This window comes from Dendrobates tinctorius, unplaced genomic scaffold (genome assembly GCF_039654945.1).
Source record: "Dendrobates tinctorius isolate UK_male_01 unplaced genomic scaffold, ASM3965494v1 ptg000039l, whole genome shotgun sequence".
Lineage (NCBI taxonomy): Eukaryota > Metazoa > Chordata > Amphibia > Anura > Dendrobatidae > Dendrobates > Dendrobates tinctorius.
Window position 1 is genome coordinate 35,576,407 of NW_027361707.1, and position 16,268 is coordinate 35,592,674.

A 16,268-nucleotide genomic window follows, 5' to 3' on the forward strand; every position below is an offset into this window, starting at 1 on the left:
TTTTGTAACTTTGGGTTTCAGCCTCGATTTTCTTCAGGGCAGGTGGAGCCTTCTGCCTGCCCAGGTGTTGACACTGTGGTGGAGAGAATGCACCAGATCTGGGACCAAGTGGTGGATAAGTTATCTCTCTCCCAGGAAAAGGCCCAGCGGTTTTCCAACCGACATAGGACCATTGGTGCCCAGTTTAAGGTGGGTGATATGGTTTGGTTATCATCAAAAAATATCGCTATGAAGGTGGCTTCTCCTAAGTTTAAGCCTAGATTTATTGGACCTTACAAGATTTTGGAGATTATTAATCCGGTCTCTTTTCGTTTGGCTCTTCCTGTCACATTTAAAATCCATAATGTGTTTTTAATGAGTCCTTGTTGAAGAGGTTTGTTGAACCAGTTGTTCCTGGGGTGACACCTCCGGACCCTGTATTAGTTGAAGGTAACATGGAATATGAGGTAGAGAAGATACTGGATTCCCGTCTGGCTAGACGGAGACTCCAGTATTTGGTTAAGTGGAAGGGTTATGGTCAGGAGGATAATTCCTGGGTCTCTGCCTCTGATATTCATGCCAAAAGATTGGTGCGTGCCTTTCATCGGGCTCACCCTGATTGCCCTGGTGGCGTGGATTAGGGTTCGGTGACCCTCCTCAAGGGGGAGGTACTGTTGTGAGTTAATTTTCCCCTTCACCATTGAGGTCTGATGAACTCCCTCTTCTGGTGAAGGAATGTAGTGAGGCTGATTACCAAGCACCTGAGGAGGATGATGATGACTGGGTGACAGGAATTGCTGACTGGATATAAGGCAGCCGACGCCCTTCTGCCTTGCTGGTGATTTCCCTGAGGGATTCTAGGAGACCAGTTTGATTCTTGCTCCTCTAAAGCTAAGTTTTCTGCTCTGCTTTTTGCATTTGTGTTTTGGTTTTGTTTTGCCTTGTTTTTCTGGATTTCTGCCATTCCCTTCTGGGGTGAGCTGAATTCCTTTTTACTCTGTCTTCAGAAAATACCTGAGTACTGATATAGTCTTTTGAAGCCTAGCGTCTTCAGGGCTTTTTTCCCTATCAGTCTGTTGGCTCTTGTTTTGATAGGGTTTTGGTGGATTGCAGACAGCAGCTTTTCTATCCTGTCCTATTTAGTTAGCTTTGGCCCCATCATTTGCTCAGCCTATCTTTCTATCTGTGTGAGTGCTTTTTCATCTTGCTTCACCGTCATTATATGTTGGGGGCTGCCTATTGCTTTGGGGTCTGCTCTGGGGCAGTTTAGATTTCCCTTTCTGTCTTTAGGCTATTTAGTTCTCTGGCTGTGATCGAGGGGTCTAGGGCACCATAGGAACCCCCCACGGCTACTGCTAGTTGTTGTTGTTAGGTTTAGGGGTCTGCAATCCGATAGCTGCCAACTTCTCTGATTTTCTGGACCTAGCTATTATTTCTGTTTTTGCCTCCTACGGTGACTCATTCATAACAGGGAGGATTATCTTCTTCATCCGACAGTTGTTCGCCCATCACCTCTTCCTCCTCCATTTGTTCCTCGGATTTGCGCCGTCGATAACAGTTTGTCTTTTATCACCAGCCCCCCTCAGTCACAGTAATCCACCCTCCCTTGGCACCCGCCTGTGTGACGACAGTCTTGAACTTAGAGACAATGTTATCCCTTCCTTATCCTCCTCTGCTTCCTCCTCTTTTTCTGGGGCCACCATATTCTCCTGCAGGCTATTCAAAGTCTGCTCCAGCATATAGATGACAGGATTAGTGATGCATATGACGGCGTATTCAGCGCTAACCATCTAAACAGGCGAAAAGGCAGCATTTCCGTGGTCAACAGATTGGAGATAGTGGAGTTCAACTTCTTAGCTTTGTCATCGTAGGAGGAAACAATCTTTTCCGTGACCACAACTGCAGAACCATGAGCTGGCTGCAGTGCTGAGAGAGGGTGGAATACGGTGAACCGTAGAATCTGCTGGACCGTGAGAGAGGTGCAGGCGGAGATGTTAGGGTGGATTGAGAAACTTGTGATGTGCTCGTTCTCTAAGATCAGTCAAAAACAGCAGGCATGTCCGCTTCCTTTACAGCTGAAGGTGAGCTCCCAGTCAGTGTGACTGGAGTGGGTAAAGAACTCAAGGTTCTTCGATGGAAGACCTGCATCTCAATAGTTGGCACGGTAGCAGAGGAGGAGGAAGAAGCAGCAGATGAGATTGATGGGGCGGCTGATGGTTGTTGAGTTCTGCTGGTCCGCATTTTTGCTCAGTGGGATTCCCACAGTAAAGCATGTTGATTGCGCACATACATGTAGTATGAGCAAGGTTCATACATGAAGTAGTCAAATTATTGCACTTTTTACCTTGAGTCAGTTTTTTTTGCAAAGTTGGCAGATTATGTGAGTTGGCTCATCCTTTGCAGTGTCAAAAAAGGCCCATGCTAGGCAACCCTTGACATCCCTGCGAGCTGCAGGCCCACGGACGCCGGTGGTCACAGGCACAGTTGTGGCAGAGGATGCATTGCTCGTCATGGCTGCATCACTACGTGTTTGCAACGTACGGCGCTACATAACCTCCTCATTTTCCTCCTCAGATGACCTACTCAGCTGTGTGCCTCTATGTTCACGCAAACTGGGATCTAACACCTCATCATCATCATCCTCTGTGTTATCACATTCCTTGCCCTTGGAGTTACCCTCCATATCTTCTTGCCCTGACAGCACAGTTCAGTCCGTGTGAGCCTCAGATATCTGAGTCTCATCAGGATCACCTCCCCCAGGGGTAAACATCTGATTACGAGGGTCAGGATGCTGTTCGGACCATACTTCGTCCTGCTCTGGATCCAAGCTAAAAGGATTTTGGGCATCAGTGCAGATTTCCACCTCTTGACTGTGCGAAGCTTTTGAGTACATTTCTGATAACCATGGCATAGAATGTGTGAACATCTCTTCAGACTCACCCATCCTTGGTTCCATACAGTCAGTTGAATGGTTGGATAGTTTTTTTTTATTAGGAAGTTATAAGGGTTAAAAGTTGACCAGCGATTTCTAATTTTTACAACAAAATTTACAAAATCATTTTTTTAGGGACTGCCTCACATTCAAAGTCACTTTGAGGGGTCTATATGGCAGAAAATACCCAAAAGTGACACCATTCTAAAACTGCACCACTCAAGCTACTCAAAACTACATTCAAGAAGATTATTAACCCTTCAGGTGTTTCACAGGAGCAGAAGCAACGTGGAAGGAAAAAATGAACATTTAACTTTTTAGTCATAAAAATGATATTTTAGCAACATTTTTTTTATTTTCCCAAGGGTAACAGGAAAAATTGGACCCCAAAAGTTGTTGTCCAATTTGTTCTGAGTACGCTGATACCCCATATGTGGGGAGGAACCACAGTTTCGGAGCATGGCAGGGCTCAGAAGGGAAGGAGCACCGTTTGACTTTTTCAACCTAAAATTGGCTGAAATTGAGACTGGACGCCATGTTCGTTTGCAGAGCCTATGATGTGCCTAAACAGTGAAAAACCCCCACAAGTGACCCCATTTTGGAAACTAGACCCCCAAAAGAACTCATCCAGATGTGTGGTGAGCACTTTGAACCCCCAAGGGCTTCACAGAAGTTTATAACGCCCGGGCGTAAAAATCATATTTTTTCCACAAACATGATCTCTTAGTCCCCAATTTGTTATTTTCCCAAGAGTATCAGGAGAAATTGGACCCCAATAGTTGTTGTCCAATTTGTCCTGAGTGTGCTAATACCCCATATGTGGGGGAGAAACACTGTTTGGGCACACGGCAGGGCTCGAAAGGGAAGTAATGACGTTTTGGAATGCAGACTTTGATGGAATGGTCTGCGGACGTCTTGTTCCGTTTGCAGAGCCCCTGATGTACCTTAACAGTGGAAACCCCCCTCAAGTGACCACATTTTGGAAACTAGACCCCCTAAGGAACTTATCTTGGTGTGTGGTGACACTTTGAACCCCCAAGTGTTTCGCTAAAGCTTATAATGCCCGGGCGTGAAAATATAAAATCCTATTTTGTTTCCACATAAATGATTTTTAGTCTCCAATTTTTAATTTTCCCAAGAGTAACAGGAGAAATTGGACCCCAAAAGATGTTGTCCAATTTGACCTGAGTACGCTGGTACCCCACATGTGGGAAAAAACTGTTTAGGCACATGTCGGGGCTCGAAAGGGAAGTAGTGACGTTTTGGAATGCAGACTTTGATGGGACGGCTGGCGTCATGTTCCGTTTGCAGAGCCCCTGATGTGCCTAAACTGGAAAAAACCCATATGTGACATCATTTTGTATACTAGACCCCAAAAGAACAAATCTAGATGTGCCCCCAACTAAACTAATGTAAATTAGTAGTGCATGGAGGTGTGGTACAATTTGAAGCAATCCTTCATACACAGGCCAGGTTTTTCGGGGCAGGTGTCACACTGGTAAATGGTGTCCTTGCGTATTCCCTTTTTGTAACACACTCGGCACCTTTTTTGCGGCTTACCTTTTCTACCAGTTGGCGGGACCACCCTCGGAAAATGCTGACCTGGTACGATACGAGCACCTTCAGTTCCGGAAGTACTGGGACCCGCTCCTTCCTGAGCGCCAAACATCAGGGCCTAAACCACCACCTCCTGGAAATGAAGGTACGATGTATTGGTGTGGCGTGCACGTTGCGACAGCAGGAATGCATTGAGCATTGCCATTTGTGCAATGTGCACGGCCAGCTTTTTGTACCACGCCCTGGCCTTTCTGAGAGCATTGTACGGTTGGAGGTATTGATCGGAGAGATCAACGCCCCCCATGTTTTTGTTGTACCCCACGACACAGGTCGGTTTGCTGACCTGTGTGAAGGTACCCCGTACAGTGCAGAGGGTGCTTCCATCACCGTGTATGGTGGTCAAGAGATGGACATCCCTCTTGTCCTTGTACTTGACCACCAGTAGGTGGTCGCTACATTGGGCTCTGCTCTCACCTTTTCTGAGCATCTTCCCAAGTAGCGTCTTCGGAAGTCCTCTCTGATTTTTGCGGACAGTATCGCAGGCTGCGGTACCTCGCGCAGAGAGGGATTTGCAGAGTGGGATGCTGGTATAAAAGTTATCAGTGTAAAAGTGATAACCTTTATCCAGCAGTGGGTGAACCAAATCCCACACAATTTTCCCACTCACTTCCAGGACAGAAGGACACTCAGAGGGTTCAATCCTGGTGTCCTTTCCTTCGTAGACTCTAAACCTGTGAGTGTACCCTGAGGTACTCTCACAAAGTTTGTAGAGTTTGATTCCGTACGAGGCCCTCTTACTGGGCAGGTATTGACGGAATCCGAGCCTTCCCTTGAAATGGACCAAGGACTCATCCACGCTGATCTCCCTTTGGGGCACGTACACTTCAGCAAACTTTTTGTTGAAGTGTTCGATGACCGGCTGAACTTTGAACAGACGGTCAAAGTTGGGGTCATCTCGTGCGGGACACTGTGCATTATCGGTATAATGCAGAAACTTGTGGATAGCCTGAAAACGCGTCCGGACCATGATCATTCGGAACACTGGAGTGTTGTATAAAATATCAACACTCCAATATTGCCAAATTTCCGGCTTCTTCAGTATCCCCATGTGGAGGACCAGGCCCCAAAACTGCATCATTTCAACTGCGTCCACAGGAGACCAGTTGGAATATGATGAACATGGGTTTTCCGCCAAAAATTGACAAGCGTACAAATTAGTTTGCTCCACCATGAAGTTAACAAAATCCTCAGAGAAAAAGACTTTGAAAAAGTCTATTTCTTTGAGGCCGGTGGTGTCAAACTTGATTCCTGATTCTGCCACAAAATCAGGAATCAGTGGCTCGTAATTTTCGGGGGGCGAAGTCCATACAGGGTCTACTGAATCAGCTTCAGGCATGGTGGACGCTGCCTCATCTTCTGTCCTGGAGCGTCTGCGTGGCGGTTCCGCAGGACTCGAGGAGGAAGATGAGGAGGGGGAAGAGGAAGAGGATGAAGAATCCGAAAAATAAAGAAAAGTCGGATCCTCGTCCTCGCTATCAGTGTCGGAGTCAAGGTAAGAATATGCCTCCTCCATTGAATAGCGCTGTTGGGATGAACGCAATGGGCGGGACATTTTTTGTGAAAGTGGTGCTTGGGTGTACTTTATTTATAACTATGTGTATGTGTGGGGGGGCTAGTGATTGGTGCACACTATCCTGTATAGAAAATGCTAAAATAAAAAAGGAAATGGGGAGAAAAATACCTGTGAAAAGAAAAGTCTAAAACAGCAGGCCCTAGCTCTGATAAGTGAACGACGTCACTTATCAAAGTTCTGTGGCGGCTGCTGGGTGTGCATACAGGTGTGGTGCAAGGGGGGGTGAAAAAAAAGGAAATCAGCAGGCACAAGCTCTGATAAGTGAACTATGTCACTTATCACAGTTTGGCGGCTGTGCGATGCGAATACGGAGTGGTGAAAAGGGGGCTGCTAAATGTGCGCACAGAGGTGGCGCAAAGGGGGATTGAGGGGGAAGGGTGGGGATGAAGAGAGATCGGACAGGGATTAGCACTTGCACTTGTAGTCAGGTGGCGCAAAGGAGGGGTGAAAAAAAGGAAATCAGCACGCACAAGCTACGATAATTGAATTATGTCACTTATCAAAGTTTGGCGGCTGTAGGATGCGAATATGGAGCTGGCGCAAAGGGGGCTTAGGGAAAAAAAGCAAGCACGAGTGTTGATTGGTGAACTGCATCAAAAATCAACGCTCGGCGGCTGCTAAATGTGGGCACGGAAGTGGCGCAAAGGGGGGGTGGAGGGGGAAAAAGAGTGGGAAGGGGGATTGGGGGGGATGAAGCTAGACTGGGTGGTTGAAGCTAGATTGGGGGGTGAAGCTAGATTGGGCAGGGATCGGGGATCAGGCAATACTTACAGTTGTAGGGTTTTCTTTCTTCTTTCTTTAGCAGGTATTGTGATGCTACAAGCTGCTGTGGCACCACAATACCCAGCACACCAGGAGATCCAGACATATGACCGCTCTCTAGGGAATCCTCAGCTAGTATAAGGACCCCCTGCAGAGCTGTCATACAGGTCACAGGCAGGTCAGGGACAGGTCATAGAGCGGTCACATCGCTGCTGTGACCTGTCATTGGTGGGATCGAATGATAACATCGATCCACCAATCCCTGCACTGCCTGGTGACCAGGACAGCCACCTAGGATTGGAGCTCACAGCTCCGATTCAAAGGCAGGTCATGCCCAGGTCATCAGCAGGACACAGAGCGGTCACAGAGTGACCGTCGCTGTGCCCTGTGGTTGGCGCGATCACTGATCTAATCGATCGCGCCAACCAGTCCTGCAGGCCCTGCTGGGCCTGTATCAGATCCTGCCTAGGATTGGTGCTAATACAGCACCGATCCAGACCGATACTGGCAGGGCAGAGCGGGGCTGTGCCCTGCAATTGGCACGATCAATGTGATCGCGCCAATCCGGGGGGGTTTTGCCGGTGCCTGGCGGTACTCGATCCATTTTTATAAACTTTTGTGCATTTTAATAATTTTATTTTATTTTTATTTTGCTTTAGAGTTATGATGGATGTGATTTCATGAGGACCATTACATCTATTCTATCTTTGGAAAGAGGAAGCAATGAAGATTTGTTACATATTATTTTTGTATTTTATATATTTTATATTTATTTTTGTGCATAGTTGTTTCTATTATCACTATAATATTGTGGCACTATTTATTATCATTGTGTCTTTATATACATTTTTTTGTTCACTTATACCCAAAAAATTCCTATTTAGATATTATACCTTTTTTCTTTGGATCATTCAGTGCACTGTTGTTCTCAGAAATGTAATTTGCATGAATTATGTATTTATGGAATCATTATTACATGTGTGTTCATTTTTTGTCACATATATTTATTATATGTACTATTATTTGGTCATATAAATGGTATGTATATTTTTCATAATCACTCATTTTTATTATTTTTATTATTATTATTTTTCTTCCCCTTCCAATTGTCTGAGGCAGTCATTTGCATTGAACTGTGCGCGTGCGCTGTCTTAGCATCGGTGATTTGTATGGCGGTGGCGTCTTATCGCCTGCTACCATTCAGATTCCGTGTTGCTATGTCTGCGCATGCGCCGCCATGTTCTCTGCCTGTGTTCTCCCTCATTATATGAGCATTGTACCATCAGCGTATGTTATTGAATATGCCGTCGTTTGGTCATATGTGTGCCATTACCTATATTGTTACCTTAATTTTGATTAACGAGCATTGAGCTATATGCATTTGTCATTGACAATGCCGTTGGTTTGTATGGCAACGGCGTCTGATAACACCCGGAAGTACTTAATCACATGACTTGGATTAGCCTTTGACTTCCGGGTTTCAGTAGCGGCGCATGCGCTGTTGTAGCACTTTGCATGTAATTGATTCCCCTATAAATAAACCGCCTATCTACACCACACTATATCTATCCCCCTGACGAAGGAGATCTTATTTCCGAAACGCGCGTCGGGGCGCGTTATTATACAACTCACATAGTGTTAATTGGCTTACAGGTATTTTACATTTTGTGTTTTAGTTGCACACGCCTTAGGGCGATTTGAATTATTTGCACAGCTGCACTTTTGCACTTTGGGCACATTCATTAATTTATATATGTAATTATTCTTGTGTCACTATACATATGCACTTTTGTACCTGGATCATTAATTAAGCCTCTTTTGTTATGGAATGGTTTTTCCATTATCCATAAACATATTGCTAATGTGGTTGTATATTTTATTATTTTTTCTTTTTTATTATATATATACTGTATATATATTATTTATATATATATATATATATATATATACATTTTTAATGCACCTAATTGTTGTGCCAATATTTCAATAAAGGCATTTTTATTTTTAAAAGACTGTGCCATTTATTATTATTGTTATTATTTGATCATCATTCATGTTACATTTTTTTGATCCTGTGGGACTTTTCATTCCCATCCACCTTTGAGTTGTTTTTTTCATTTATACCGGATGGTCTGCCATCCCTTTTTTTTGGGGGGGGGATTGGTTCAACTACACTTTTGATATCTATCTATATTACTATACACATTAATGTGATTATTATATTATATATAAGTATATCGTGTGTTTGTAATTTTTTCCCCTGTTTATTCTTATTGGTACTCGATCCTAGCCTAGGACATCATTGTTTCAGCCGCGCTGATTGGCTGAAACAATGAGAAGCACTGTGATTGGCTATTTCGATTTCAACAGCCAATCACAGCTCTCGGGAGGAAGGGAGGGCGGCGACAGACCCCAGGATGCCGAGGCCATCTACAATAAGGTATGATGGAGTCAGAAATTTAATGCGATCATCGCGACTTAAATGCCACACCGCACCGCTACGCTAGCATCCGACATTGCGCTTGCTTTCCAGCTTTGTCGTCAAGCGGCAGTGTCCTACGCCGCGCTGCAGTTTCAGCCCTTCTTGGCGCTCGCAGTAGCGACGCCGCACACACGGTAGGTCTAGAGGGACACAGCTCCTCTGTCTTAGGTCCCTCTCATGTGACCAGATACCGTGTGTGCTTTTACCTGAGACCTGTAACACAACAGGCTCAGTGTTTTTGTATGTTTATGTTGCGGCGCCTCTGTGTGTGAACAGAGCCCGCTCTGCGCACTTTGGGTGAAGTTGAACCCATGCGCATTATACTGCCATATTGCTCTTCTGTCATTATCTAGCAGCGGTGTAACACCTACTGCACAGTGGACCCCGAACGCACTTTATTATTTACTTTTATTTAGTGTGTTCCGCCGTTCCTAACACTCGCCTTCATTCATGACTTTTTCCTTTCTAATTCTCTTAACCTTCTGCCTCTTACTGAAACCTGGATCCAGCAGTCAGACACTACCGCTGCTGCTGCTCTTTCATATGGTGGACTACACTTCTCTCATACCCCAAGATTAGACAATAGAGCAGGTGGAGGCGTTGGTCTGCTCCTATCACCAAAATGTACCTTTCAGGTTATCCCTCAAGTACCCTCACTTGTCTTCCCTTCTTTTGAGGTCCATGCCTTCAGACTCTACACTCCCTTCTCCATGCAAGTGGCGGTGGTATATCGTCCTCCCGGCTCCTCCCATCAGTTCCTGGATCATTTAGCCACTTGGTTTCCACATTTTCTCTCCTGTGACATCCCTACCCTCATCATGGGCAATTTCAAGATCCCCATTGCTCTTCCCCTCTCCCCAACTGCTACTCACCTTTTATCTCTAACCTCCTCATTTGGCCTTTTGCAGCTTACTAATTCTCCAATGCATGAAGACGGAAACTCCCTCGACTTGGTCTTCTCTCGGCTTTGTGCAGTGGATGATTTTACAAACTCCCCTCTCCCGCTGTCTGACCACAACCTTCTTTCATTCTCTATCAAGAACTGCCAGGCTGCTCAGGTCACCCCCACTGTCCATATTTATAGAAACATACAGGCCATTAACACCCAGTAACTTATGAAGAACTTGCAGTCTTCATTGGCCCCTATCTGCTCCCTCTCCTGTCCTGATTCTGCATTGAAGCATTACAATGAAACACTTCAAAGTGCCCTGGATGAATTTGCACCTCCTATACATAGAACACCACAACACAGGCGGCGACAACCCAGGCACACCCTGCAAACACGTTTCCTGCAGCGGTGCTCCAGGTGCGCCGAACGTCTGTGGAGAAAATCCAACCTACCCGAAGATTTCATCCATTATAAGTTTATGCTTCGAACATACAACATTGCCCTTCACCTCTCAAAACAAACCTATTTCAACATCCTCATCACCTCACTGTCCAATAACCCTAAATGTCTCTTTGACACTTTTCATTCTCTACTCAACCCAAGAGTACAGGGCCCAACCATGGAGCTTCGAGCTGACGATCTGGCCAATTACTTCAAAGAAAAAATTGACCAGATCCGGCAGGAAATTATCTCCCAATCACGTCATACCATGCACTGTTCTCCCTCCCCTACTGCATCTAGCTCACTCTCTGATTTTGAACCACAGAAGAAGAAGTAAGCAGGCTCCTTGCATCTTCTCGCCCAACCACTTGCACCAGTGACCTATTTCTGTCACATCTCCTCCAGTCCCTTTTCCCTGCTGTCACCCCTCACCTAACTAAAATATTTAACCTATCTCTCTCTTCTGGTATCGTTTCCTCCTCATTTAAGCATGCCATCATACATCCACTACTTAAAAAACCATCCCTCGACCAAAACTGTGCCGCTAACTATAGACCTGTCTCTAATCTTCCCTTCAACTCTAAACTCCTGGAACGCCTGGTCCACTCCCGTCTTATCTGCTATCTCTTTGATAACTCTCTTCTTGACCATCTTCAATCTGGTTTCCGCTCTTTACACTCTACTGAAACTGCCCTCATAAAAGTCTCTAATGATCTACTAACAGCTAAATGAAATGGTCATTACTCCATGCTAATTCTCTTGGATCTCTCTGCAGCATTCAACACTGTGGATCATCAGTTCCTCCTCACTATGCTCCATTCCATTGGCCTCAAGGTCACTGTTCTCTCCTGGTTCTCCTCCTATCTCTCTGACCGCTCCTTTACTGTATCTCTTACTGGCTCCTCCTCCTCTCATCTTCACCTTACTGTTGAGGTTCCTCAAGGATCAGTCCTAGGCCCCCTCCTCTTCTCTTTGTACACTGCCCCTATTGGTCAATCAGTAGATTTGGTTTCCAGTACCATCTCTATGCTGATGACACCCAATTATACACTTCTTCTCCTGACATCACGCCTGCCTTTCTAGAAAACACCAGCGATTGTCTAAACGCTGTGTCTAACATCATATCCTCATTATATCTGAAACTGAACCTGTCAAAGACTGAACTCCTTGTGTTTCCTCCCGCTACTAATGTACCTATACCCGACATTGCCATTTCTGTGTGTGGTTCCACTATTACTCCCCAGCAACATGCCCGTTATCTTGGGGTCATACTTGACTCCGAACTTTCCTTTGTCCCCCACATACGATCACTGGCTCGCTCTTGTTATCTGCACCTCAAAAACATTTCTAGAATTCGAACTTTTCTTACTTTTGACTCCGCAAAAACTCTTACTGTTTCTCTTATTCATTCTCGTCTCGACTATTGTAACTCTCTTCTAATCGGTCTCCCTCTTACCAAACTCTCCCCCCTCCAATCTGTCTTGAATGCTGCTGCCAGGATCATATTCCTCGCCAATCGATACACCGATGTCTCTACCTTGTGCCAGTCATTACACTGGCTATCCATCCACTCCATAATCCAGTACAAACTTATTACCCTCACCCACAAAGCTCTCCATGGCTCAGCACCACCCTACATCTCCTTCCTTGTTTCAGTATACCATCCTACCCGCGCCCTCCGTTCTCCAAGACTATACACGTGCTGCACCAATTCTTTGGAATGCACTTCCCAGGTCAATACGATTAGTCCCCAATCCCCACAATTTTAAGCGTGCCCTGAAAACTCATTTATTCAGACTGGCCTATCGCCTCAACACATTAACCTAATCTATCCCTGTGTGGCACAGCCAAAAGTTTTACCATAACCAGGTTCCCCGCATCATGTTCCCTCATGCTTTATACATCCATTAGCCCTCTGTGCTTGTACTGTTACATACTTAACATTATGGCTGGTCCATACAATCCGGGCCACTGTTACCACCCACCTTTCGTGTCTCCCTTATTTTTCCTCATAGATTGTAAGCTTGCGAGCGGGGCCCTCATTCCTCTTGGTATCTGTTATGATCTATGTGATTATTGTTATGCTGTAATGTCTATTGTCTGTACAAGTCCCCTCTGAAATGTAAAGTGCTGCGGAATATGTCAGCGCTATAGAAATAAAATGTATTATTATATTATTATTATTATTATTATTATAGATTAACATTGTACTGTACATCACTAGCCAATCTGCAGCGGATCCGCTGCAAATCCGCAACGTGTGCATATACCCTAAGACTCTGCTACATTGATGGATAACTCTGCTGCACTGCTGGGTAACTCTGCTGTATGAATGACCAACTCTGCCTTGAACTTTGTGCAAACCCAGTTATGCTGCTCCTGATTCTTTGCTAGATATTTTTGCTATATCACTACACCAGCTCTGCTTGGACTCTGCTCTGCTGCCTCTGAAACTTTGCTGGGAAACCCTTCTGTATCATGCAATCCATGTATCCAATGCACCACGTGTCTGCATTGGACTTTGTGACAAACTCGGGTCTACTCCATCTCTGCTACCCCTCTTGACAGCTGTACTTAGAATATATGACAAACCAAGCTCTTCTACTTCTAATACTTTGCTGGGTAACTCTGCCATATCACTGTGCTTGCTCTTCATTGAACTGTGTGAGAAACTAAGCTCTACCACAATTGCTGAGTTAATTCTGCCATTGTGCTGTGCCAGTTGTACATTGGACTCTGTGACAAACTCAGCTCTGCTTCTTCTGGTACTTTGTTGGAAAACTCTGCTATATCCTTGTGCATCCCAGCTCCGCTTCACTAGTTCTTTAAAACTGAGTTAATTCTGTTGTGTTCCCAGACCATCTGTGCTTTTGAACTTCCCATATAAACCAGCCCTGCTTCAGTAGTTCCGCATTGCTAAGTCTCCTCTGCTTTCTTCAAGATTACAAATATTTATGACTTTTGCCCAGGTACGGTGTTATGAATGGGTCACCGAGGAGGATGGCAGGAACAAGCTAAGCCACCAGGAAACCAGAGAGGTTGGTAACTGAGCGGATTGCAGACCCCTGATCCTATCAACACAACTAGCAGTAGCCCTGGAGCGTTCCTACGATGCCCTAGACGCTTTGTCACAGCCGGAGAGCTTACTAAGCCTAAGGCCAGAAAAGTGAAATCTAAACTGCCCCGGAGCAGATCCCCAAAAGGAATAGAAAGCCCCCAAACATATATTGTTGGTGAGACAAGATGAAGCACATACACAGACAGAAAAATAGACTGAGCAAATGGTGGGGCCCAAGCTGTCTAGAAAGGACAGGACAGAAAAGACACTGTCTGCAATCACGCAAAAACCCTGAAAAATCTAACACATCTGATATACAAAGAACCTGAGGCCGCACGACCTCACCCCCACTATATCAGCACTCTGGTGTAAACTGGAAGCAAAGCAAAGAGATACCAATATAACAGGGGACTGAACAAACAGGCACAAGCTGCAACATATGGAGTGGGGCCCAGCACTGCCTCCAGCAGGGAGTACGCTGAACCCTAGCAGCAATGCAGAAAGCAAGCAAAAGTACAACCAAACTAGATGCAAAGGATTAGCAAAAGAATCACTTAGCTGAACATGCAGATCAGGCCGGAGACAGAGGAACTCCAAAAGCACAAGGAGAATAAAATCACCAGCAACAACCAAGGGCAGTCTACTCAATTATGTACTCCCAGCCAGAAATCCCAGGTTACTAATTATCATCATCAGGTGGGGAACTTCCATCCACCTAGCTAGCTCCACTACTCCCAGTAACCAACAGAGGGAGCAGAGGAAGCTCCGGCTCAGAAGTCAGAGCCAGGGAATTCACAACAGTACGGACTTGGGCTGAAATCACATTGGCCTATTCTTTTCCCGCCCCCGAGCACCAGATGGGATATATTACTAATATTACCCTGGATGGAGGAAGGGCAGATTTACCACAAGGCCAATATTTCTAATGATACCCGTGGCCTCTTAGGGTAAGTGGCGGAGTCACTGACTTTGTGCTCCATCACAACTCTTAATAGTATTGGTGTCTTGAGAACACCAATTCTGTTAACTACATAGCAGTCAAGGCAGCCCACGACCAGACAGGCCCTTTTGGCATTTGCCAGAATTGCCAGATGGCCAGTGCGGCAATGCTTTTGCCATAATCTCACCTCTGCTATACTATCTCCCGTGGTTCCCGTTTGCTCCTCCTGTTGCCATTCTGCCAGTGCTGCTTCTGCCATTCCATTATGAGCTCCATGCTGCACCAGCGCCGTTTGTCCATGCTGCTCATCCGGGACCAATGGCTTCCAGGATTCACCTCACCACTTGAGACATAATGGAAATTATAACGCTTTTTACTCATAACAAGCAATTTTGATCTATTTTAATTGCTTAATTGTAATCATTAAACTATTCACACCCTGGCTGTTGACACAGATGTATCATTGCTGGACTACATAGGATTGGATCATCGTATCCACTGCAACATTAGTCATTTATTTCCTGTGCAGATGACTCAAACCTCTCAGCCAGCACTATTAGATCCATTACTTTGTGACTTTACCATTACTACCATGCAGGAGTTCAGCTGTAGAATATGGAGAGTCGGCTAAAGTTCAGATATATCGGCTTATAAAATGTAGAATTTGAGCTCGTTGTACAGAACATGGAAGCCATTAGTGAGCCCGTGCTCGTGCATTTTCTATATTCTTATGTCTTAACTATATCCCATTTGTTAGAACAGCTGTGGTGACCCCCCCCCCCCAAAAAAAAAAAAAAAAAAAGGGCAAATTTTCACACTAGACACTAGGTCTCTTACTTCCTGTTGAGCACATGAACATTACCCGCAATAAACTGACTCAGTCCCATCTTATAAACAAAAGCCTTCTGAGGGCAAATATCATTGTGAAGCGAGGGGGAGGAAGTGAGCTGTGACATCACCTATTATAATCTAATGGTGGATCCTGTGTTATCCTGTGTTTTTTTTATATAGACAGTAATACAGAAGATTGAAAAATTTTTTACATAAAATTCTGGGGGCATTTTCTGATGATGACACATTCTCTGTAATAAGATGCATTTATATATTCTGCTTTCCTCCATCCTGCTCCTTTTTTATGCATATTTTATTACTGTCATGGTCACACAACACTTACTGTATTACCTACCCGATCAGCTGAGAACTGAAAATGCCTCTTTTTAGAGTTTCTATTTATTTTAGTGGAACAAGCAGTCAAGTGGATTAAAAATAAAGTATACAAATTTATAGTAAACTTATGGGGGATTTATAAACTGTAAAAGAAACACCAACTTTTTCGTCCACAGCAACCAATTACAGAGCAGCTTTCATTTTGTTTCCTGCCCTTGAAACATGAATTCTGCGTTGTGGCTGGTTGGAAAACAAAGACAAATGGCCAACAATTCCCACAATTACGCTACAAATTCTTCATAGAATCATAGAATGTTAGAGTTGGAAGCAACCTCCAGGGTCATAGTGTCCTACCCGATTCTCCGTGCAGGATTCACTAAACCATCTCCGATTTCTTTCCAGCCTCTGTTTGAAGACTTCCATTGAAG